The sequence below is a fragment of the Vicugna pacos genome, chromosome X (assembly GCF_048564905.1).
Source record: "Vicugna pacos chromosome X, VicPac4, whole genome shotgun sequence".
Taxonomy (NCBI): Eukaryota; Metazoa; Chordata; class Mammalia; order Artiodactyla; family Camelidae; genus Vicugna; species Vicugna pacos.
Window position 1 is genome coordinate 9,404,351 of NC_133023.1, and position 25,520 is coordinate 9,429,870.

Consider the following 25,520-nt stretch of genomic DNA (forward strand, 5'->3'; position numbering starts at 1 on the left):
ACCCCAGAACTGTTGACAGCTTGGGCCGGGTGATTCCTTGTGGGGGAAGGAGGGACTGACCTGTGCCCTCTAGAATGTTCAGCAGTGTCCCTGGCCTCTACCCACCAGATGCCTGGAGCAACTTCCTCCCAAGTTGTGACAACCAGGAATGTCTCCAGACGTTGCCACATGTCCACTAGAGGACAAAGTCACCCCTGGTTGAGAACCTCTGGTTCTAGGTAACTCCACTCTGGAGTTCTTTTCAGAATGAGGGAAATTTTGGGCATGTGTCTCAAAGCATGATCTGCAGAGTGAATAAAAAATGTAGGCTCCACTGAGGTGCTGATAAAAAGTGCAAACCAGAATCTGGGGTGGGAGCAGAAACCTGCATTTGAATGTGTGTGGCACAAGGTGGGGGGATGAAAATCATGCCTTGAGGATGAAATGAGATACTGTAATTGAGTGCACAAGAGTGCAGGCCTTCTGTCGGTAACGCCTTGTTATCCTCACCCAAGCTGGGCACACTCCGGAGGTAGAAGGCGCAAGACCCTGGGAGCGAGGACCGAGAAGCCAGCCCCGGCTTCGCAGGGCCCAGTGCCTTGCGCTGTTTCTGGCGGTGGGCTGCCCGCGCCGCCCTTGGAGGACAGCTGCTACTCCAGCCGCTCGGCTCCAGGAGCTGAGACTCCTTGCTACCTCCCTATTAAGGGATCAACCGTAGTACCAGGGGGCAGAGATGAAAAAAGAAGCAGTCACAGAACTTCTGGGCTTGTTGTCAGGAGATGTAGCCAGTGTCCAGGTTCTTGTCCTGTCCCAGAAAGAATTCAGAGACAAGACGCAGAGGTTAAGAAAGTAAAGTGAGGCTTTATTAAGGGAGAGATGGTACACCACCAAGGGGAGAGTGGGCAGGCTCAGGCGAGCGGCTGCCCTGAGTTTTTTTGGCAAGTTAGCTACATAGGGTGTAAAAATGAATGGGCGAAATATTCACTGGGGAGGGAAGGGTTGGGGGTCGTATTCCCTGATTATCATCCCAACTCCACCTTCCCAAAGGGAGGAGGGATTTTTGTCCTTATTTAGTCTGGATCCGAAGTGTCATGGTGTCGGTGTATGATGGGTACTTCTGATCTGCAAGGCTAATTTTATTGAAATGAGGGCATAATGAGCAAAGGGTTACATTCGGACACTGGAAATTCCTGCCTTTTCTCACCTTTCTTTGTCAGTCTCCAGGCCACTCATCGCCCCAAAAGGTGTGACCACTTATCAGCCCAAGGTTCCCGCTTTTCTTTCTCTGCCCAGGGACCCCCAGTGCTTACATGAGGTGTGGTTTCCCGCATTTGGCCTGTGCCCCTCCTTTCTGCCCAATTCCTGCCATTTGGTCTGCGTCCCCCTTTCTCTGCTCATATCTAGCTATCTGCCTGCTCTAACAGGATGATAACCTGAGCTCCTAGGTACCCAGTTCTCTGTGACATCAGCTAACCTTTCATGGGGTCAAGATGTAGGAACAAACAGGAATGAGCTAGGCTCATGCACCCATCCCACCCCCTTTCCAGGTGCAATGGGTACTGTTAAGAGGCTCAGAAAGGTTAAGTCTCTCAGCCAGTGTCACAAGCTAGCACAGGCGGAAGCAAGGATCTGAACCTAGTCAGCCTGACCAGAGTATGTGCTTCCAAAGATATGAATGAGAAGCATGTTCAAGTAGCGATGACCTATGAGGGTTGCAGACCAATGCCATCCAGTCCAGCAGTCCTTCGCCACGTGTGGCTATCTAAATGTAAATGTGCACTAATTAAAACTAAATAAAAAGTCGGTTCTTTGGACACACTCGCTACACTTCAAGGGGTGAGGGACGACTGTCTTGGACAGTGCAGATTCTGAACATTTGCATCATTGCAGATGATTCTGTTGGACAGCACTGTGCATTTTAAATCACAGAAGCCTAGCTCAATGCGTCTGTCATTTTTTAGGATGACTATGTTAAACTAAAATGAAAATATACATTAGGAATTTCTGGGGGAAAACCATACGTGCTCACCTTAAACGGTCGTTTATTTTTTGGTCACTTTGAGGAAATATACCAGAGAGGAAATTAAAAAGTGAAATATTCCCTGTACCTGTATTGACTCCTCATTAAATTAATTCTTGAGTCACAAGTGAGATCCTCCCTTTGCCAATTCTCTTTGGTACCGTTCAGCCTGTTTGCGAACAGAAATTATTTGAGAAATGCCCTAGTCGGAATGATCGCCTTTTCCTGAAATAAGGACTTCTCTTTATTTTTAAAATAATGATCAGATCTTCCACAACATTAACCAGAAGAGAGTTACTCATAAACAGCCTTCCATCATTTTCCCTGGTTGTTTCCAAGAAGAGTAAAGGAAAACCAAGTGTCTTCCAGCTTTCACAGCTGGAGAGTTTGTATTCCCAGACCCAATGCTCATCGAGAAAACCTGTTGCTCGTTAGCAAGGAGAGCACTTACCTTGTGGAAGTATCCAAGGAAAACCACGTGGGTTCAGTCACTTCATGGACTGGAACCTCTCACAACTTTCTAGAGGAATTGTGGCATCAGGAAGTGTCAGAGCTGGAAAAGATCTGAGAGAACATTTTATCTTCATTTGCGGATATACAGACAGACATTGTGAAGGAACAGAGGTGGTTAGCGGCGGAACCAGGACTCAGGGAGCGACAAGGATCTCTTTGGCTTCAGATCCCTGATGCTTTTCTTTCCAAAGCCTGGCCAGCGTCGTGAGGGCCCTTCGACTGCAGTACTGAGAACAGACCAGCCCATCTGGGGTGTCTGTTACATCCTATATCAGGTTCAGCCCTGCTGTGTAGCTTCCCCAGATGGTGATTGTCAAATTCCTGGCACGACAGAAAGCTACAAACAGCCCTTTCCTTTCCCCTGCTCACGGTGTCTTTGAAAACAGAGACCAGCCACTTTTGCCCTTCAAGACCCTCAGCTGCTTCCTTCAAAGGAGGCAGACATTCAAAGGAAAATCCCTGTGTGAAGGGCCATTGTTTAGGCACGAGTTGACTGGGTTTCCAAGGCCTCAAGAGAATTGGGGGTTGAGGACCATGTCAATTTGATTAGACCTTCAAACAGCGTTTCATGAAGTCATCCTTGAGAAGGTCTCCTTCAAGAGCAAGGAGCATACCTTTCTCCCCACGATGAGTGCCTCGTTTCTGTCCCTTTCCCAATGCCTTGCTTTCTCTGTCTCCTCTACACGGCAGAAGTCAGCCTGTTACCAAGCACACGTTCATGTGCACAGTCGGATCTGGAGCAGAGGAGGGTTTACTGCAGGGACAAGCAAGGAGAATGGGTGTCTCGTGCTCAAAATCCCGAATTCCCCTATGGTTTTGGGGGAGAAGCTTTTATAGGCAAAATTTGGGGTGGGGGCTGCAGGGTGTGTGACTTTCTTCTGATTGGCTGGGGGAGGGTGTGGATAACAGGGTGGGGCTTCAGGAACCTTGTGCTCAGCCTGAAGTCTCCATCGCCCACCTGGGTGGGGGCCTTGGTTGCTGCAGAAGAACTGAGATACTGTTGTGTCTACTCCCTGAGGAGGAACCAGGACCTGCCCCAGGGCTGCACCGTTGTTTCTTGATTGTTCCTCCCTGGTCTCTGCATTCCCATCCTTCCCTGATTAGCAAGTGTTAGAATCTGCCCTTTGGAACTCAGGGAAGGTCAAGGAGGCTGAATGAAGCCTATTTTCTACAAAAGAGAAACAGGGAATAGAAAGGATTTGTACCAGGGAGGACCCCACAGGGTTCTGCTCCATTTCAGTTGGATATTTATGAGGAAACTCCCCCGAAATTGTGTACAGCCCTAAAGCGTAATATTTCAATTCCCTTGACTTTACGATCAGGCAGCTAGGACCCCCATCACAGGATCGTTGCAGGATTACATACAATCCTTTATTAAGTGAGTTGGAGATTCTGGGTTTATGAACTTCCTAAAGGACTTTCAGCCGCTAGAAGACATATTAGCCAAGCGCTCCTCCCCTAAATGGAAATTCACTTCAGCAAAAACTCTTTCAGCTCAGCAGGGGTGAAGAGTCAGAGTTACACCCACCAAGGCCAGGAGTCCAGGGAGGTCTCTTCAGTGCCTTTTCTTTCATGAAGCCTTAATTGCTGTTGGATAGAAGGATGAGAGGAGAAAACTGCCCAGACCCTGAAACATGATGACTGAACCCAAATAATGACCTCAGAGGGCCTGCCTTAGTTAGCTATTGCCTTGTAACAAATTACCCCAAAGTACTGTAGCTCAAAATAAGAAACATTTATTAGCTCACAGTTTCTAGGGGCCAGGAATCCAGGTGGTACTGTCTCAGGGTCTCTCGTGGGGTTGCAGTCAATCTGAAGGTTCAGTTGGGGCTGGGAGAACCACTTCCAAATGGTGCAGTCCCATGGCAGCTGGCAGAAGGCCTCAGTTCATCACCACTGGACTCTCCATAGGGCTGCTTGAGTGTCCTGATGACTTGGAAGTGAAACCATGAGAGAGAGCAAGGAAGAAGCCACCATGCTGACACCGTCTAGTCTCAGAAGTCACACAAGGTCACTTCTGCCATATTCTATTACTGAGAAGTGAGTCATTAAGTCTAGCCCACACTCAAAGGGAGAGAAATTAAGTCTCCACCTTTTGAAGGGGAAAAGTTTCAAAGAACTCGTGGACATATTTTAAAACTAGCACATGGCCCCTGCCTGGGTGGCTGACCAGTGACTCAGCTTTCTTGCAGCACCCCGTATCAGCTCTGTCCCTGCCAAACCTCTGTGATTATAAATGCATAAGCCTGGTCACGTATAAAGGGCTCTGAAAAATTGGGTAGAAAAAGACTTCAGATAGTATAATGAGCTTTGCAGTGCTTTTTCACTCTCCATTGGTTAGGTTTTCATTGGAATGCTCATTTCCACCAGCTTGACATATTAACACTCCCTTTTGGGGCCATTTTTAATCTAAAAGTTATGGTTGGATTATGAAATAACTTTGTAAGAACAAATAAAAATGTGTAGATGAGATCTGAGAAGCAGAGCTCACATATTTTAATGAGGTCATTGCTTTCAGGCACTTTACAGGCAAACTTTCTATTTAATTGAATTGCAGAGGACAGATTTAAGCTGACACAGAAATGTTCGTGTAAAAAATTACTCTTGTATCCCAGACCTAAGAAAAAGACAATGAAGCCTTTACACATATGCCATATACACAACCATATATTGAGGAAAGTGAATCAGCTATTTTTTAAAGTTTTTTCTCTTTGTTTATGTTATTTTCCCCTAAAATTCTATTGTGAAAAAAATTTAAGCATGCAGAAAGATGGAAAGAATAGCACAGTAAGTATTTGTATATCATCTACCGAGATGTGATCATTGTGACATTTTACCATATTTGCATCTCTCTCTCTCAGTACATGTACATACATACATGCAAATCATGCAAAAATACTGCCTTTTTCGTTGCTGACCCATTTAAAAGTAAGTTGCAAATATCATGGCAATTCACATCCATCTCCCAAGAAAAGAGGACATTCTCCTGCATAACGTTTTAAAAATTTATTTATTTTGAAGTATAGTTGATTTACAATGTTGTGTTAATTTCAGGTATACAGCAAAGTGATTTAGTTTTATATATATATATATATACTTTTTCAGATTCTTTTCCATTATACGTTATTACAAGATACTGAATATAGTTCCCTGTGCTGTACAGTAGGTCCTTGCTGTTTATCTATTTTATATCTAAGAGTGTATATATGTTAATCCCAAATTCCAAATTTATTTCTCCTCCCCACCCCTTTCCCCTTTGGTAATCATAGTTTGTTTTCTATCTCTGTGAGTCTATTTCCAGTTTGTACTTTCATTTCTATCATTTTTTAAAACTCCACATATAAGTGATATCATATGATATTTGCCTTTGTCTGAGTTATTTTACTTAATGTGAATAATCTCTAGGTCCATCCATGTTGCTGCAAATGGCATTATTTCATTCTTTTTTATGGCTGAGTAATATTCCTGTGTGTGTGTGTGTGTGTGTGTGTGTGTGTACATGTGCACACATATGTATATATATACACCATATCTTCTTTACCATTCATCTGTCAATGGATTAGGCTGCTTCCATGTCTTGGCTACTGTAAATAGTGCTGCCAGTAACACTGGGGTGCCTGTATCTTTTCAAGTTAGTTTTCTTCAGATATATGCCCAGAAGTAGGATTGCTGCATCATATGGTAACTCTATTTTTAGGGGTTTTTTTTTGTTTTAATGGCAGTACTAGGGATTGAACTCAGAACCTTGTGCATGCTAATCTTGTGCTCTACCACTGAGCTACACCACCCTGTCTATTAGTTTTTTAAGGAACCTTCATACTGTTCTCAATAGTGGCTGCACCAATTTACACTCCCATCAACAATGTAGGAGGGCTTGTTTTTCTCCACACCCTCTCCCGCGTTTATTATCTGTAGACTTTTTAATGACGGCCATTCTGACTAGTGTGAGGTGATACCTCATTGTGGCTTTGATTTGCATTTCTCTGATAATTAACAATATTGAGCATTTTCCCACATGCCTGTGGGCCATCTGTATGTCTTCTTTGGAGAAATGTCTCTTTAGGTCTTCTGCCCAGTTTTTTGATTGGGTTTTTTTTTTTATATTAGCTATATGAACTGTTTGTATATTTTGGAAATTAACCCATTGTTGGTCACATCGTTTGCAAATATTTTCTCCCATTCCATAGGTTGTCTCTTCATATTGGTTTCCTTTGCTGTGCAAAAGCTTTTAAGTTTAATTAGGTCCCATTTGCTTATTTCTGCTTTTATTTCTATTACTCTAGGAGACTGATCAAAAAAATGCTGAGATTTACGTCAAAGAGTGTCCTGTCTATGTTTTCCTCTAGGAATTTGAGTATCTGGTCTTACATTTAGGTCTTTAATCCATTTTGAGTTTATTTTTGTATAAAGCATTAGAGAATGTTTTAATTTCATTCTTTTACATGTAGCTGTCCAGTTTTCCCAGCACCACTTATTGAAAAGACTGTCTTTTCTCTGTTGTATATTCTTACCTCCTTTGTCGTAGGTTAATTGACCATAGTGCGTGGGTTCATTTCTCGGCTTTCTATGCTGTTCCATTGATCTATTTGTTTGTTTTTGTGCTAGCACCATTCTGTTTTGATTACTGTAGTTTTGTAGTATAGTCTGAAGTCAGGGAGTGTGATTCCTCCAACTCTGTTCTTGTTTCTCAAGATTGTTTTGGCTATTTGGGGTCTTTTGTGTTTCTATGCAAATTTTATTTTTTTTGTTCCAGGTCTGCAAAAAATGCCATTGGTAATTTGATAGGGATTGCACTGAATCTGTGTATCGCCTTGAGTAATGTGGACATTTTAACAATACTGATTCTCCCAATCCAAGAACACAATAATCTTTCCAGCTGTTTGTGTTGTCTTCAATTTCTTTCACCAATTTCTTATAGTTTTTGGAGTACAGGTCTTTGGCCTCCCTAGGTAACTTTATTTGTAGGTATTTTATTCTTTTTCATGCAATGATAAATGGGACCTTTTCCCTTAATTTCTCTTTCTGATATTTCATTGTTAGTGTACTGAAATGCAACAGATTTTTATATATTCATTTTATATTCTGCAACTTGACTGAATTCATTGCATTCATAGCAGCATCCTTCATGATACTGGTTGTCTAAAGAGATCATTTCAAGTGTCTTGTTGTACATGATGGATTTACCTACATGTTTCCTTGTGGAGTCATTAAACTTGTACCTGGCAGTTTGAACCATCAGCCTTCATCTTCCAGTCTTATTACCAGAGCCCTATACTGATGGCAGACCAATCTCTGTTAAATCCACCAATACTGATTAGCAGACAGGTACACAAAACCAGCACATAGCCTGACCCGTTGCTCACAGTCGCCCTGAACACACTGACCAGTGCCTCACATGAAAGACTTGCTCTGAAAGGAACACAGGACTGGGCGGCAGGGCTGGGAATCATATCCATGGGCCCTGAGAAGAGGAAAGCCACGGGTGACTGCCCCTAAGGACCTTAAGAACTGCACATACTGTTTTAAACTGTTGGACATAAAGGATGAAGAAGTGAGGTAATTCAGGGATGTGCCAGAGAAGAGTTGGGGCAGGGCCAAGAATGGCTCTGTGATGGAGAGACCCTCGCATCGTTCTCCTACTTTGATTTCTCCTAGCAACCCCCAAGCCACCCAGCTGTATGACACTCCTCAATGTGCACAGTTGGCGTTATCTTTTTAAAAAATTATTTTATTTTGAAAAAACACAAACTCACACTATTTGCAGACGACATGATATTACACATAGAAAATCCTAAAGACTCCACCAAAAACCTGTTAGATCTAATCAACAAATTCAGTAAAGTTTCAGGATACAAAATCAACATACAAAAACCAACATTTCTATGCACTAACAATGAATTATCTGAAAAAGAAAGAAAAGAATCCATTTACAATAGCATCAAAAACAATCAAATACTTAGGAATAAATGTAACCAAGAAGGTGAACGATCAATACACTGAAACCTGTAAGACATTGATTAAAAGAACTGAAGAAGACCAATCACTGGAACGATATCCCCTGTTCATGGGTTGGAAAAATTAATATTGTTAAAATGTCTATGCGACCCAAAGCCATCTACAGAGTCAGTGCAGTCCCTGTCAAGATTCTAATGGCATTTTTCACAGAGAAAGAAGAAACAATCCTAAAACTCGTATGGAACCGCAGAAGACCCCAAAGAGCCAAAGCAATCCTGAGAAAGAATAAAATGTAGGTTTTATTATTATTCACATTCGGTGAGGCCAGCGGATCGGGAGCTGGTTACTACTGAAAGGATAGTTTGTTACTCATGGTTCCCAAGAGGAGGGGGCACGTCACACCGCTCAGAGCCACACGGGGAAGCACTGAGGTGGGTCAGGAGGCAGAGCGAGGGGAAACCGTGAGCAAAAGCCGTTATTGTGGCTTCCAAGGTGGCGTGGGTGGGGTGGGGGGAGCAGGGGGGGAGAGACAGAGTTGGCAGGTTTGGACTGGCTAATCTGAATAACTCCATCAGGCTCTGGAGGTAGGGCTGTCTCTGGTTGTCTAGTACCTGGCCCTGGGATGATTAGGGCAGGGGAATAGTGGCTCAGAGTATAAGACTCTGATAAAAGGGTGTGACTGGGGGTGTGGGCTCTGGAACGGCTCGTTTGCATATGAAAGGTCCACTTGCAGACAGGTCATTTACTATCTCTAGGAATTGGCTAGTAGTGGGAGGGGCAGTCCCTCCAGGGTCAGCAAGGTCCTAAGGTGGCAAGGCATCAGAAATACAGACTGAACACACCCGGAGTAGGTACCTGCCTGGTGGGTCTGCCCGGATGGCCCACGCGTATGGCTGGTAGCCTGAGGCCTCAGTTCCTCTGCACCTGGATGCCTCCATTGGTCTTAAAAATATGCCTTTTCTGAACAAGGAAGAATTAAATGGAATCAACTAAGCAAGATGGAAGACTTTGAAAGAAGTGCACACTGAGGTTTCAGCAAGAGATGCCACCCCCAGCCCTAAAGCAGGTTTTGACAGGCTGGAGAAAATGATAAGGCCCAGGTCCTTGAAAGGGAGGAGAAGTTTGAAGACAATAGAAAAGACAGATTGATGCCTGCTTCATCATTTTGCCCAGGGCTCCACCTGTCCCCCACTGAATGGACTTGAACATAACAAATCGCTTATTTTAAAATTAAAATTCCAAAATGGCACTATATCGTTCTATAGCTTTTCTGCCCATTAATCTGGTTTGTCAAGACCTCTCTGTATTAGCATCATACTTCGTGGGGAAGTGTTTCCTCATTTGATCAACACGTGTTTATTGAGCACACATCACAACGTGCCGTGCCCAGTGATGGGTGTTGGGGATAAAATGATGAAAAGACAAATACAAATACAGTCCCCTCCTCCACGAAGCCTCCTTTACTCTCTAGTGGGGAAGCCAGAAAATCAAATAACATGCAAATAAATGGAAGACTTCAACCATGACAAATGCTGTAAGTCTCAGCAACGACAAGGACTGAGAGTTGGGGAAGAAGTGATTTCTCTGAAGGAAGTTGGAAGGAGGGTGAGTATCGGATGGTGGTCTCCAACACAGCAGTTCATCACCACGTTGGACCCACCAAGGATGCCAACAGTTGGAGACTGGAGATGAAGCCTCCTCGTGAGCAAGAGGCAAAAGTGGTCCCCAAGTGATGGGGAGTCACCACAAGGTCAGGAAGACAGACAGAAAGAAGGTGGTCCGGGGTGAAGTAGCATGAGCTGGAAAGAAGTTTTATTTTGTTTTTAATGAGACCGTGGCAGAGAATGGCCAGGAAGAGATCATGAGGAACGAGGGGGAAGAGTAATTTTGAAAAAAAAAAACAAAGGCAAAGTTTGTAATTTTCTAAAAATGCCCATGGGCCTCCCCCTCCCCCAGTGGAAGGTTAAGACAATGTAAAATTGATTCATGAAAGGCTGCAGTGTGGTTCAACATCAGATTCAGAAGCTCTTTGTAAATAACCCTCCTCCCTGTCTCTGCCCTTCCTTCCTTCCTGTGACTTCAGGTTTTGTCTGTGCTCCCAATAAGCATGTTTCTGAATTATCCGTTTTCCATTGCAGACAGACATTCATAACTAGTGTCTTCTCATGCACAATTTGTTCGCCATTTCAGTGTACTTCTTCCAACAGTAGCTTTGTTTTCAGAACAGGAGCCTTAAGAAACAGCCAGCACAGTGTACGGTCCATCAACCAGAGAGCTTCTCTCTCAACAGTCCACTCGTATTTCATAAATCATAGAGCAATTGTTGTAAGTGATGTGCTCTAAAAGTTTCATTTTATTTTCAATCCAATTATTTTGATTGATAAAAGTAACATAGTGAATGATTTCTCTAAACTTGTTTTTTAAAAAGGTGCATACTAACTATCTTATTAAAATAGTGAAATTCATGGTACATTGCACTTATTTGGCGAAACTGAGTATTTAAGAAACGAAATTAGTCTCTCTACCTGGTGAAGGAAAGTGCTCAAATTTTAGAGCCTGCAGCAGAAATCTTGGCTAGACTGAATTCAGCTCTTGGCTGCCTTCTCCTGTGATTCTGCTCTCTCCATCCAACTTGATACGAAAGAATGGTTCGTTAGGGATATGGATGGATAGGAAAAGACAGTCTTGCAAAACTGTAAATTGAAACACTCACTGAATATTCCTGGACATGTGTTGAAACAGGTCAAAAAGTTAATGACACAGATGTGAATGTGGCTTGTAAGGACATGACAGAGGGAAGAAACAGTCTAATAAAAAGAGAAAAGAGGATAGTGCATCACATAAGATTATGGGGACTACTCCTACTAGACTCCTGCATCTCTGTCTGAGATAATCCAGAGTCAAGAATTTCTGATTGTGAAGGGAAGAGGCGACCATTTGTTTGTGCCTTGTGACTCAGGTTAACTGTTCAACAACCTTTTTATTATCCAAGACTTTGTAAATGAACACCGTGTGATACAGAAAAAGTAATAAAGGATTAACAAGGCCACAGAAAAAAGCAAGCTGTCATCATGGTACTGTCTCCAGCCGGCAAACCTGATACCCCCAACCCCATTCTAAAAGTAGTGTTCAGAGACCACAGGTATTACGGGCATGGATGACTTAATGTTTATTCTAGAAAGGATTAGCATGCAGCTTCTGAGGAATGCTTGGGCAAATGCACACAGCACCACTGGACTCTCACCGGTTGCTGGAAATGACTCAGGGGTCAGGTTTTGGTGGCCAGGCTGGTTCCACTTTTATTGGAATGCTATGAGTTGTGTGTTAGTTGGCCGGGTGAGGAGACCATGCTGGCTTCTGGAAGTGCAGTTGATTTACAATGTCGTGTTAATTTGTGACGTACGGCAAAATGATTCAGTTGTACATATATGTGTGTGTATGTATATATATATTCTTTTTTATATTCTCTTTCATTATAGGTTATTGCAAGATATTGAATATAGTTCCCTTTACTATACAGTAGGGCCTTGTTGTTTATCTATTCTGTATGTAGTAGGTGGTATCTGCTAATCTCAAACTCCCAGTTTAACCCTCCCCTCCGCCCCCTTTGATAACCATAAGTTTGTTTTCTATGTCTGTGAGTCTGTTTAGTAAATAAGTTCATTTGTGTCTTTTTTTTAGATTCCACATATAAGTGCTATCATATGGTATTTTTCTTTCTCTTTCTGGCTTACATCACTTAGTATGATGATCTCCAGGTCCATCCATCTTGCTGCAAATGACATTATTTCATTCTTTTTTATGGCTGAGTAATATTCCATTGTATATTCACCACATCTTCTTTGTCCAGTCATCTGTCAATGGACATTTAGGTTGCTTCCATGTCTAGGCTATTGTAAATAGCACCGCTATGATCATTGAGGTGCATGTATCTTTTTGAATTGGAGTTTTCTCCTGATATATGCACAGGAGTGGGATTGCTGGATCATATGGTAAGTCTGTTTTTAGTTTTTTAAGGAATCTCCATACTGTTCTCCATAGTAGCCACACTATGACCTTCCCACCAACAATCTTCCCTTTTCTCCACACCCTCTCCAGCATTTATTATTTGTGAGCTTTTTAATGTTGCTCATTCTGACCAGTGTGAGGTGATACCTCATTGTAGTTTTGACTTGCATTTCTCTGATAATGAGTGATATTGAGGGTCTTTTCATGTGCCCATTTGGCCTCCTGTAGTCTTATATTTCACACAATCCAAGCACAGCAGCCACCTGACCAAAATTCTAACAGGACTCACAGGTGGATAAGGAGGGGAAATTATTTCAATATTCAACCAGAGAAGAGAAAGCCTGAACCTTTTTAAACTTCCAAACCAAGAACTGAAATGTAAAACAATTTTCTACCACAGAACTTTTATAAGACCAGTAATTTCCATGCTCTTCCAAAAATATTTAAGAAACTATTTAGTTTTAAATCTTGATTATTCCCCCATTTAAATGCTGTCTTAAAAAGACCTGCCTTGGTAATGTCTAGAGTAGAATCAACATGTCAGATATCTTGAATACTTCACAATTCCAGCTCTGGAAGTCCTAGCTCTGTGATTGTGTCAGTTATGATTAGGTCAGTTGATTTAAGATAGCACCCAGGGTTTATTTTCTTATATTGAAAAGTCCAGAGGTGGGCAGTCCAGACTGGTATGGTGATTTAACAAAACCACTGGACATTCAGAGTTCTCTCTGCTTCACCATTCTCATGCATACATGGCTTCCATCCTCACTGTCACAAGATGGCTGCTCCAGCTGCAGCCATCACATCCACATCCCAGGAAACAGGAAGGTAAAAGGAGGAAGGCAAAAAGAGGCACATCCCACTCCTTTCTAAGGAACCTTTCTGGAAATGCCACCCAACAGCTCTCAGATTGGCCAGAACTCAGTCATATGGCCACACCTAGCTGGGAAATATACTCTTTTAGTTGAGTTGCCAATATAATATATCGAGAGTCTTTGATTAAAGAAGAGAAGAATGAATATTAGGTAGGTAACAAGCAGTCCCAGTCAGAGTGACATTTAAAGCTATCAACTTCTTTAAGTCTGGGGTGTCGTTTATAAAATAGGTAGCCAGTGCCTACTTCACATGGTTGGTGAGGTGAAAAACACCAAACAAATATTACCTGTTAATAGCCTCCCCAAACCTTGCTTAGAATCATCGGCATCTGAGTGTACATTCGGCATTACTCCATTTTCTGGAAAAATCAAGTCCCTAGTTAGAGAAAGTACAGAGACTGTTTTTTTTGCATCCGTGCCTTATTCTATCCTAGTAATGGATATCTGCTCTTTTGTGTGATTTCATTCTTTTCTTACGGAATAAGTTTAGGAAATGGCTTTCTGTCTTCATTCGATCTTCCTAGTTCTCTAGTTCCAACATGACTGGGCCCAGCCATGCTCTTCCCACCATATTGCCATCTACCTTTAAAACCTGATGATCTGGTGGGGAGGGTATAGCCCGGTGGGAGAGCACATGTTTAACGTGCACGAGGTCCTGGGTTCAGTCCCCAGTACCTCCATTAAATAAAGAAAATGAGTAAAATAAATACTAGGATGATGTGAAAAGCCTTAAAAAAACTTTTTAAAAACCTGATGATCTCCCACATTTTATGCGTATCCTTTCAGTGGTTTCTAAAAACATTCCACAGGATCATTACTTGCTCACCTGACTCATGTTTTGTGGAATTACCTGGGAAACCAGACATAAGAACTTAGTAACGCGGCGATGTGGCATATCTTTCTAAGTGGGGACCATCACATCGGTTCCTACTTAGAAATGCGTTTATGACAGCTAGTGTGTTTGTTCACCATTATTCTTTCCACCTGGTCTTCTAATAAAGACCAATCTGCAAATTTAAAAGACATTTCTCATTTCAATTCTTTACCGTTCTACAAGAAAGGCTCTTAAGGCACTCCATGCATTGTTAGGAATGAGTTAATATCTTACAAATGTTAAGATTTTAGTTGAAGGGATTAACTGAATTGTTTCTGAATTGAAGTAACTCATCAGGACCTTCCCAGCTATAAACAGTAGGGCTAAGACCTACAGCCACTGTCTATTTCCAAACCTGTGCACTTTTTCACCAGGACAAAAATGCCCAATTCCCATTAAAGTCAGTTTGAATCCCACGGCTCTGTTTTATGATGCATTGAGAAAATTCACGGTTCAAAACTTAGGGGTGTAAAATCCGCTTCCATCATGATAAACTACACTGTTAGTACTCATGATTTCAAACACTACAACAAAGGGATGGCAGGGAGGGAAAAATCCATGCTAGTCATTAATTTATAAGCCTTGATCCCATGCTGGTCTACTTGATACATAGACAAATCAATCAATCTTGACTATAATGAAAAATCTTGCTTGTCTAAGAGTAGGTTTATAGCCAGACCATGCTTTCCTAAAAGATTATTTTCCTGTTGTAGCTTTATAAGAATAGAGAGACATTTGAAATGTTAGAGGATTGGGGAACTGGTGAAATTTCAAGGCACCGGGGTTAAAATAATTGTTTCATCTAGCCATGCCTTGCAGGCTGGTGTAGAAGGTTGGTACATTGATGAGAAAAAGAAGGTCCTAACCTAATCCAGACAGACATTTTATAGAGAGAAGATGCTGGAGAGCAGACATAGAGAATTGACTACACGGATGGCCTGGAGCTAAATGTATTGATTGAGAAGGTCAGCATATTAGCAGGAGCCTCAAGCCTTCTCATCCATTAGCCCAAAATACTGAGTGTAACCAGGGAAACCAAGGGGAAAATGGAAAGCTCTTAAACAATGAAATGGCTTTTGTCTTCCTGCAATGAGACCTGTATATCGCTGTCTCCATCCTTGGAGCGTTTTTACTGGAGCCCTAGGATTCTTGACCCGAGTGGCTGTCATCACTGCATGAGAAATGAGAAGCCCATTAGGGAGCACAGCTAAGATGTGAAAGCTTGCTGAAGCCTCACTTGAATGCATCATCAAATGAATCACTTGGTCACAAAAATAATGAAATCGTCTTTAGAGCTAAGAATATGAGAATTTACAGATATTGACCACCAAACAAGGTTAATGTTATATATAATACATACAGTGCCTTACAAATTAGTCATATTTATCCAGGTGTAAGACAGCCTACAAGAGGGAAGCAATTTAGGCCAAGCAGTCCTGGCCAGGACAATGCCATTGAACTGGCAAAGGGTATGGCCCTTGGCCTCCCTGGTCTGTGTGAGCTCATACAGACAAGAGAAACTCACAAGACACTGCTGGAACCAAAGCATGGCTTTGCTGGTTTAAGGATAAGGAGGACTTCCCTCCCTTGCCCCATCTCCTGTAGACTCTGAAGACCTCATTTTGAAAGGATGACTAGACCAGAACAGTGATTCACCACTACCTCCCAGGCCTTCCCACTTTTCATTTCTGTTGCTTGAATTACTCTGTCCTCTGTTCCTCCTTAGTTAGGTTTCTCTCAGATGAAGTCCAAGCACACATGTTCAAGGATCCCTAAGTTCTCTATAGGAATCAAATTTTGTTCATTTCTAAATTTGTCTTAAACGTGTAATAACACAAGCATATTCTGGGATATCTGGTCAACCATCTTATAATCATGGGCTACCATACAATTTCAAGGTCCCTGCTTGCATTTCTCTTGATTATTGCAAAGGTGCCAAGTGATCTGCTTACATGACATGTTCCAAGCAGAGTTTCTCAAACTAGGATTAGCACAGACCTCTGCAGACATAATCCTGGGATCCAAAAAATCCTCAAAATTCCACCCTCCCTCGTTCATCCTCTCAGCCCTTGGGTGTTCTGTCCTAGGCAGCTATTTGAGTTAACATGATCTCTGTGGAAAATTTTTAATGTCTAATTAATGTCTGTCAACCTCATTTCTCATATAAAGATGCTCATTTCTTTGACAGTACTGCATTTCTTTCTTTCTTTCACTGTACTGCTTTTAATATGCTATAAATTTTGAAAGATCATCATGGCCAGATTTAGAGACTTGGTGATGGGAGTTGGGGATGCCTTTGTGAGAAAGAAAAGGACCAGTGAGAGAGAGGAGGGGTATGTTATTTTTGTCTGCTTAGGAGGAAGGGAACAGCATAAAAGGAACTGGTGATGCTCTATCATATTTACAATTACTATAGAAAGTACTGTGGTGGGAGAGAAAGAGCATGAATTTTGGAGTCACCGAGACAGTTGTGTGACTGGGGCAAAATGCTTGGCTTTTTCAAGTCTTGATTTCTTAATCTAAACAATAGGTATAAAAATACTAAGACCTCTTCAGTCACTGGCACTACAACAACTAGATGAACATATTTTTAAAAATAAGAACTTTGACTCTTACATCACATGCAAAAAATTAATTCAAGATGAATCATAGAACTAAATGTGAATGCTAAAATTATAAAGCCTCTAAAGAAAATACAAAGAATAGCTTTGTAACCCTGAGATGGGTAAAGATCTCTTGGGGCTCCAAAAGCTTTGACGGTAAGAGGAAATATTGATAAATCGGACTTCATCAAAATTAAGTTCTGCTTTTCAAAGGACACTGTTTACATCTCAGTAAAGTTGCATCAGAAAAATGATCCCCTTAATAGCTCAAATATCTTAAATCACTGCAGAACTACAAGGTATCTCCAAAGGGCAAGCCCAGTGATGAATGATGCTAATGACCCGGAAGTTTTCCTTTTGAGGTGTTGATGAAGGGAGGACAATTAGGCTGGGGCAGCGGGGGAGTAGGGGGAATGGAGTTTCTTTGTGTTATCATGAAAAACAAGTATTTCAGTTTTAGGAAACCATTCTCATGTCACATTTCCTGCGTATGCTATGTGTGTCATTGCTGTGGCAAATGAGGTGAACAAAGTAGTTCTGAGAACAAAGAGAAAGACCTGTGGGCAGATCAGAAGCAGCTAGTTGAATTTGTACCACAAGAGGGAGAATGAAGGTTCAGCTTGGGGCACAGTTCCAAAACTAAATTACCGAAATACGCGTACTTAAGTATCCCCACAAAATAACACTCTCAACAGTGGCAATAGGCAAATTTGCATATTAAAAATTCCATAGTGCTTCCTGAAATATTGATGATTTTGTATTGATATAGCTCCTTTTTTTAAGGCTCTAAATAATTAAAATGTTTCTATAATATTTGGGAACATAGAGTGACAACAATAATTGTTTAGTTCATGCTCTCTTGTTTGCAAAAGATCATAGCCTTATTAGCAAAACTATCTCATGAGTTTGCATGTTTGACAAAATGGCAAGGTCAATGCCAAGTTTCAATGAATGACCTTTTTATTATTATTTTCCATTATCGGGGGGAAGAAATTTTCCTCTGCCCTTCTAGGTTCTTCTGGCTAACCTAAGAATTAAATTGACATGAGTTAGAATAATAGGACAAAATTCAACAAAAGTTTTAATGACATATATGCAGGAAAAAAGTTTAATATGACATGCATATGAGGAAAACTGAGTGACTCCTCAAAACGGCCAAAACCCACATCTTAAATACCATCTTCAGCTAAAGACAAAAGAGGATATTGGGGGTAGGGGCTTGGGACTTCAAGGGAGAGGAAGGCAATTGACATGGAGACAGAAAAGCAAATGTTTGATACGTGAATGTTTGCTGGGCCAAGCAGGGACAGTGGGACACTGAAAGGAATTTTAACAAATAGACTTTGCTAGGTTCCCTGCTGCCTGCACACCTAGTTCACAGTATAGTTATCTATGGCGATGCTCCCTTCCTGGGACAGGCCCTCCATCTACATTCTTCAGGCAGCTAGGAGGAAGGTCAGAGTTTCATCCTGAGTCTTTTGGGCCTTGGTTGTTTTCAGCTCAAAATAATCTACATGCCATTTTGGGGTGGCAAGTTTTACTTCCGTACGTCATAGTCCCATCCAGTAAAAGGCACCCAAGCCTACAGCTTAAAGTTGAATTATGGCAGAGTACGTCAGCTTTTTCTGTTATGGGCCAGAGAGTAAATATTTTAGGCTTCAAGGACCATATGGTCTCTGTCACAGATACTCAACTGTACCACTGTAGCGTGAAAGCAGATATAGATAGTACGTAAACAAATGGGCATGCTGTGTTCCAATAAAACTTTATTGATGGACACTGAAATTGATTTTCATATAATTTTCATGTGTCATGGAATATTCTTCTTTTTTTTTTTAACCATTTAATCATGCTAAACCATTTTTAACTTGAGAGCAATATAAACGAGTGTCTGCCCGGATTTGTCCCAAAGCGGGTAGTTTGCTGATTCCTGGATTAGAGTACTGATATTTTCCAGCTGAGTGACTTTCACTAAGTCATTGAACTTGGCTGAGACTTGGTTTCTTCATCTGTGCAATTCGAGTTGTCAGATGCACCTTAGGAGTTGGCTGAGGATTAAATGAATAAAAATATGGGGAGGTTCTGTGTCTTCTGAAAAGCACTCTAAAAAGTAAATATTAATATATTTAAGTATTATTATTAAATCGTGATAAATTGGGGTCATTTGGGGAGTCAGGTGAGAGTGAGGGAAGGGTAAAAATTGAGTTAAATTCCTGTTTGAAACCTCTTACTCATCTATTTAAGCTGCATTTTCTTCCCCGAGATCTGTTAGGCGAGAAAGGACATCTGCTCCGGGTGAGGCAGACCTTTGCCTGCCTCGAGGCGGGATGAGATGATCTCTTAATGCCCTTCTCCCCGTCAGTGGTTAAGCGTGACCAGTTACTGACTAAAATTAAATTTAAATTACTTAGCACTGAGGAGATGACTGCAAATATTGCTGCTCCTTCTGTAATTTCTCTTTGGGGAATCTCCGAACAGAAGAGCAAGCTTTTGTTCAAAATCTTTCATGTCGACTTTTGGAAGAGCTAGTTTTCAAGTTATTAGAACGTACATCAATGGAAACTCATCAGCCTCTTCTTTACCTCCTGTTCTGTCAGTCCTCTAGCTGGACAATGCTACTCAGCCCATTTGGAGAAAAATGAATTCATTCCACCCTTTTATCTATTTACTCAGGAGCACCGAAGGCCTTTAACGCTGTAGGAACTTAGTAATATTAAGTTTGAAGGATTGCTTTTAATGATGTAATTATTTCATACTGAACAAATAAATAATTTTAGAATCCTGTGGACCCACAGTTGGTGTCACTACCTTTTTCCTTTTTCTTTGTTTCCTCCTGTCTTCAGCTATAGAAGCCAATCGACTAGAAAAAAAAGTAACAACCTAAGAGTTGAGAGTTATGTCTTATTCAGCAGACTCAGACATTTCTGAGGACCTCAGGCTGGGATGACAGCCTCTCAGATCGCTCTGAGGGACTGCTCTGAAGAGGCAGGGGAGGAGCCAGGATATATAGGAGTTTTTGCAACAAAAACCAGGTAGTCGGAACATCAAAAGATTACTGTTAATTAATGAATAAAAGATATCTCAAGTTAAGGAATTTAGTGCTTTCCTGTGTATGGGAAGGTGCAAAGGTCTGGGCTCATTGAAATCATTCTTCAATCTGCACCTGTCTATCTAGGGCTAGTGACCTGTTCTTCGACATCCTGGGTTCCCTCAGGGGCACCGCTGGGGGTGGCTGCCTGCTTGTCTCCATCCTGAGTTCCCTCCGCTCACTGTTGGGGGCGGCGGTAGTGGCTGGTGACTTAATGGCCGCAGCATCCTTTTTTTACTGTCATGGCAGGCAGTATTTTTCATTCACAAGCCATTTAAGCCAGCATCACTAGAACAATTTTGTAATTTAAAATGGGCCTACAGGGCTTGGTCTCCCACAAACAGTCTAGACAGGGATGGATATGGAAACCTCCAGCGAGAACTTCCCCAGTTGTTCATTGTGCTATGTTAAGAAAAACCATATGGAAACAAAATCTTGATTTCAACGATTTTTCTTATTTGTATACTGTTGCTGTTAAAAAGCCTTGCTGATATTATTTTACAAATAGAAAGCAGATTAAAGCTTTTTTCAATGGTATAAATTCACTCTGAGAGTTAGCATTTTTTTATACATTGGCTCTGAAGTGGGAGTTTTGCTAATGTGCATTTCCACTTGCGCTAATGCCGTTTGAGACATGATCATCGATCCTGAGGGCAGTAACTGGTTAGTACTGGATTGATAAGAACCACGAGAAACACTTTCAGGACATATATTTACGATTGAAGTAAGAAAGGGACAAAAGGTTTCAGATTGGTAGCAGACACGAGTCTGACTTTGAACAACATAAACATTCAACTATTTATTGCTGTGCCTCCCAACTTGTCCTTAAGCTTCCCAGGGGAGCCCCTAGACTCAGCACGGGTACAGTAAAATTCTCAAAAAGTATTAAAATCTATTTTAATCCACTGTAATTTAAAATAAAAGAAAAATGGAGTAGATTAGACCTCACTAGTTTTGGACTGTCTTTAACGGACGACTGAGCCCATCCATGACAGCTGAAGAGTGTCCCCATCTGTGGGGACAACAGTTCTGGATTCCCACTGACCCAGCTTTAATTTGGAGCCACGCTCTGTGCAAAGTGTTTGATATTCAGTATCCATCATCTACTCATCACAAAAAAAAAAAACCACTGCTGAAACAGAGGCTCCTACCTGAGTGTTGGTTACATTGTTCTCTGTATTTTTAATTGGCATAATAGCCAAAATGTTCATCAACTGATGAATAACTGAACAAACAAAATCTAGTATATCCCTATAGTGGAATATTATTCAGCCATCAAAAGGGATGACATACTGATGTGTGCTACAACATGAGTGAACCTTGAAAACATTATGCTGAGTGAAAGAAGACAGACATGAAAGGTCACGGGATGGAGGGGAAGCGGGTGAGGGAACATGAGGAGTGACTGCTAATGGATACAGGTTTTGTTTAGAGGTGATGAAAATGTTCTCAAATTGCTTGTGGTGATGGTGGCGTAACTGTGAGTTGCTGAAAATACATTGAATTGTACACTTTAAGTGGGTGAATAGCTTGGTTTGTGAATTATATCCCAATAAAGCTATGATTAACGTACAGAGCGGGAGTGAGAGTTGGAGTTAGATGTAGAAGGGCTTGAATGTCGTGGGAAGGGTATTTGGACCCTCCTGTTGTTCACGGAGTAGGATCACATAATCAGAGTTTTGTTGAAGAAAAATCACTGTTTTAGCAGCACATGTAATGGACGGGAGCAAGGAAGACCAGATGCAGAGAACAATGAGAATCTGCCAGATTTGTGGGGATTTTATGAAAATAGTAGTTTGTGTTAAGTTCTCATGGTATTTCCCCCTCCATATCAGGAAGGTAAACTCTCATCACTTCATTCGCCCACAGGAGGGCCTTTTGCAGGGCCCAGAGCCGAATTTCTTTGGAGACAAGTCTCCAAATGGCTCTCCCTCCTTGCCAACACTTGGGATTGTCTATTTGAGTCTAGCCATCTGAGTGGGTGTGAAGTGGTATCTCACTGCGGCTCTGATTTGCTTTTCCCTAATGACCAGGGACACTGAGTATCATTTCATGTGCTTATTGGCCATCTTATATCTTCACCCTCCCTCTTGCTAAAGTGGCAGTTTTACAATTAGAGAGAGGTACTTTTGTTCTTTCCAAGAGGAGATACATAAACCTAGTGGTTCTCAAGCCAGGCAATTTTGCCCCCCAAGAACGGTCACGAGGTAAAATACAGATACCCACTTAAACTGAATTTCAAATAAACGGCAAATACTTTTTCAGTATGCGCATCTCCCAAATATTGCATGGGACATACATACCCTAACAAGTTATTAGTTGTTTATCTGAAATTCAAACTGAACTGCGCATCCTGTATTTTTATTTGCTAAGTCTGGCAACCAAGGAGACGTCTGGCAAAGTCCAGAGACATTTTTGGTTGTCATAACTCAGTGGGGTGGGGAGGGGGGCGCTGCCAGTGAGTAGAGGCCATGTTTACAGCTTAACATCCCACAGTGCTCCGGAAAGCGCCTCACAACAAAGAATGATTTCGTCAGTAGCTTGGCGGTTGAATAACCCTGCCTTAGCCCTTTAGTGAGAACAGACTCTGTGAGTGAAATAGGAGCGACAAGAATGAGCTGACGGCCCTCAGGAAAAAGGACTCAGAGAGCAGGGCTGGGGTGAATAGGTTGAGAATTCAACTGAATTGACTCCCTTTTCTTTAAGGACTAAGAGAGGAGCCTTGGCTGCTCTTGGTCAAAAGACAGGAGCCCCCTGAAGGGAGCAGGCAGGCAGGGAGGGACCCCCTGGCCATCAGGCAGAGCCCCAGACAGCGTCAGGATCAGCAACTGGCGGCGGCTGCAAACCAGAGCAGAACCCCACCTCGGGAGCTGAGAAGGACCTGAGCCCACAACCGTGGGCGCTGTCAGCACAGCCGCCCCGCCTCGCCGCCAGCCCACGGGGACGAGGAGGCCCCACGTGGCTCCGCTCGTGTGAAATGAACAAGTCTGGTTTGAACAGCAGACAAGCGGAATGAAAGATCGCTTCCCCTTCCCAGTTAGAACTGCTGACACTGTACATTTTGCCATTGTCTCAGTTTTCTCTTACTCCAAACATACATCAGAGCGGGTGCTGAGCTAGCATTTATCAAATTCCTGTGTGCACGGATCGTTTCCAGGAATGTTGTCATGAATGGCAGTGTCTAGTCCCTCAGAGAGCAGAGATGAGAAGTTAATAGACTTGATTAACCCCACACCCCCAGCACACGGGTTTCTAGAATGGTCCTTCTTAAAAACAGCCTCTGCTTGATGCTTTATCTTTACTTTCCATTATCACGCATCATCCCCACGGTCGACAGGTTCACGTGAGGAATTCTGTGTGCAGGGCAAGGAGCGATTCAATAATTCAGAGGCTCCTTCTCAACCAGATGAAGTTGCCTCAAGCAGTTCTGTCAAAAATCATTGAATTAATTGCTCAGAGCCGTCCTCAGACTCTCTAGATGTCAGACAATTGGTTCCTTCCGGCGGCACAGTGAAGCGCCAGGCTCATCCACCTAGAAAGTGCTTGTGATCGCTCGTGAGGTAGATGTTCTTTTCAGTCATCTTGGTGCTTTCACTGTACCCGTGTTTGCAGCCATGTCTCGTTAGGATGTTTGGCTTTTGTTTCATGAATCTCTCCCAGAAACTGAAGGAGATCTCCAATGTGATAACCGTGTTTTAAAAATTGAGTATCAGCTTAAATTGCTGTTGATGGATTGAAGAATAAATTGGTGCTGTGTGTATAATTTTTTTAAAAGAAAATAATTCATAATTTCTCTCTTTTAAGTTTGTTTTTCCTTCTTCTTATACCAAACATTTTAAAATTCCTGGTGACCTTAGAGGTCCTGTGTTTCTGTGGTGGATTTGGTGGCAAGTTGAGGGTAGAGGACGAATTTGAGAAGACAAAATTAAAAGGAAATAACACTGCACTGTTAGCAGATAGTGAAGACCCCTAAATTAGGAAGCCCATCAAAGTGTGGGTCTTTGCCCCTGGCTGTGAAAGAATTCACAGCAGAGGCAGAGGGACAAAGTGAAAAGCTGCTTTATTGCTCACAAAAGGAAAAGGAAAGAAAAGTGCTCTAGCAGAGAAAAGAAAAGAAAAGTGTTTAAGAGGGGAGCTGTCAGCCAAGATGGCCGGTAGAAACAGCTCCGGTTCTGGGTCAGGCCACGTTAGAAGCTTCTGCCATCATGTCTTCCTTCTGGGCGTGCTAGAACCAGTCACCTTCTTTTCTGTCCTTGTATGGGCTTTTCTGGTTGTTGTCATGGCAGCTGTCAACTGTCATGGCACTGGTAGGTGTGTCAATTAGCATGCAATGCATTATAATGAGTGTATAATGAGGCTCAAGGTCCACTGGAAGGCAAATCCTCTGCCATCTTGGGCTTAGTTGGTTCTAACCAGTTCTTGTTTCTTCTCTTTGTAGCTGCCTCCTGAGACTTAGATAAGAGTAATTGTTTTCTGTTTGAGGAAAGGGCAAGGGTATGATTCTGGGGGCAACAGCCTCATAACATGGGGCTATAAACAAGAGGCAGGGGTTGGGGGGCCCTACTCAGTATCAGTACTAGGCAGAGAAGAGGTAGCCTCTGCCCCATAGAGCTGCTCTTCACAAGCAGGGGATTTTTCTTTTAGAGAATGGAACTTTTGATGGGGCAGGAAAGTCACTGCATCAATCAGTTATCTGCTTCTATTGGCTTTCTCTTCGTGACAGCCACACTCACTCAGTGGAAAGGTGGCGCTCGGCTGACTTGGACAGAGACTGTTAGAGAGTCAACATGTGCACATGTGCAGTAGGCTCCTGGTCCGGCAGGACCACTCCCCCTGGCAATGATGTTCCACCCCATGTGAACTCTTCATTTCCTGGACCACAGTTTCAGGGCTTGCCAAATCTGGGAGTACTCCTCATTTGCCCAGATGGCACCTCCCTTCTACTGCAATGAGATGGGAAATACTGGCCGTGGGGAGACGGGGTTCTGTCCGTGGATCTCCCGTCATGGGAAGGGCCAACTTGAAGGGATTCCCCAGGCTGCTCTTGCCTTGGCCTGAAGCTGGGACTTGAATGGTCCTCTGCCCTGGGGCTGGCCAACACCTGCAAGCAGGTCTGTGCCCGCAACCAGGCTCTCGTTCCAAAGGCCAGGGATAGAGGCCCTCTTTCTGTTCCTCCCGGGGCCCTCAGGTAGGCAGATGATGTTGGTTAGGTTGTCTGTCTTTCCATAGACCTTAGGTCAGTAACCACGCAAACCGATCTCAGAGCACAGCAGAATCTTCCGTGCCAGAAGAGCAGCTCGTGGCCCTCCCAGTCCCTGCAATCCAGGCATATCCCTGCTTTATACTTTTCACGTGAGCATCACCTCCAAGTATCCACGTTTCAGCTCCGCCCCTGAGCACAAAACCACTTTCTAGGGTTGGAATCTGTTTTCTCCTCTTATTCCTCCCCCTCCCACCTGCAGAGAGCAGGAAAAAAAAAAAAATCTCTCAGCTGTTAAAGATTCTCCCTTGACTGGACTGCCACCTTTGTACAGTCAAAGAATGCGAAAGAAGAAATGGTTGTGCGTTTTGAAAGCCTGGTGGAGGAGACAAGAGAGCTAGCGGG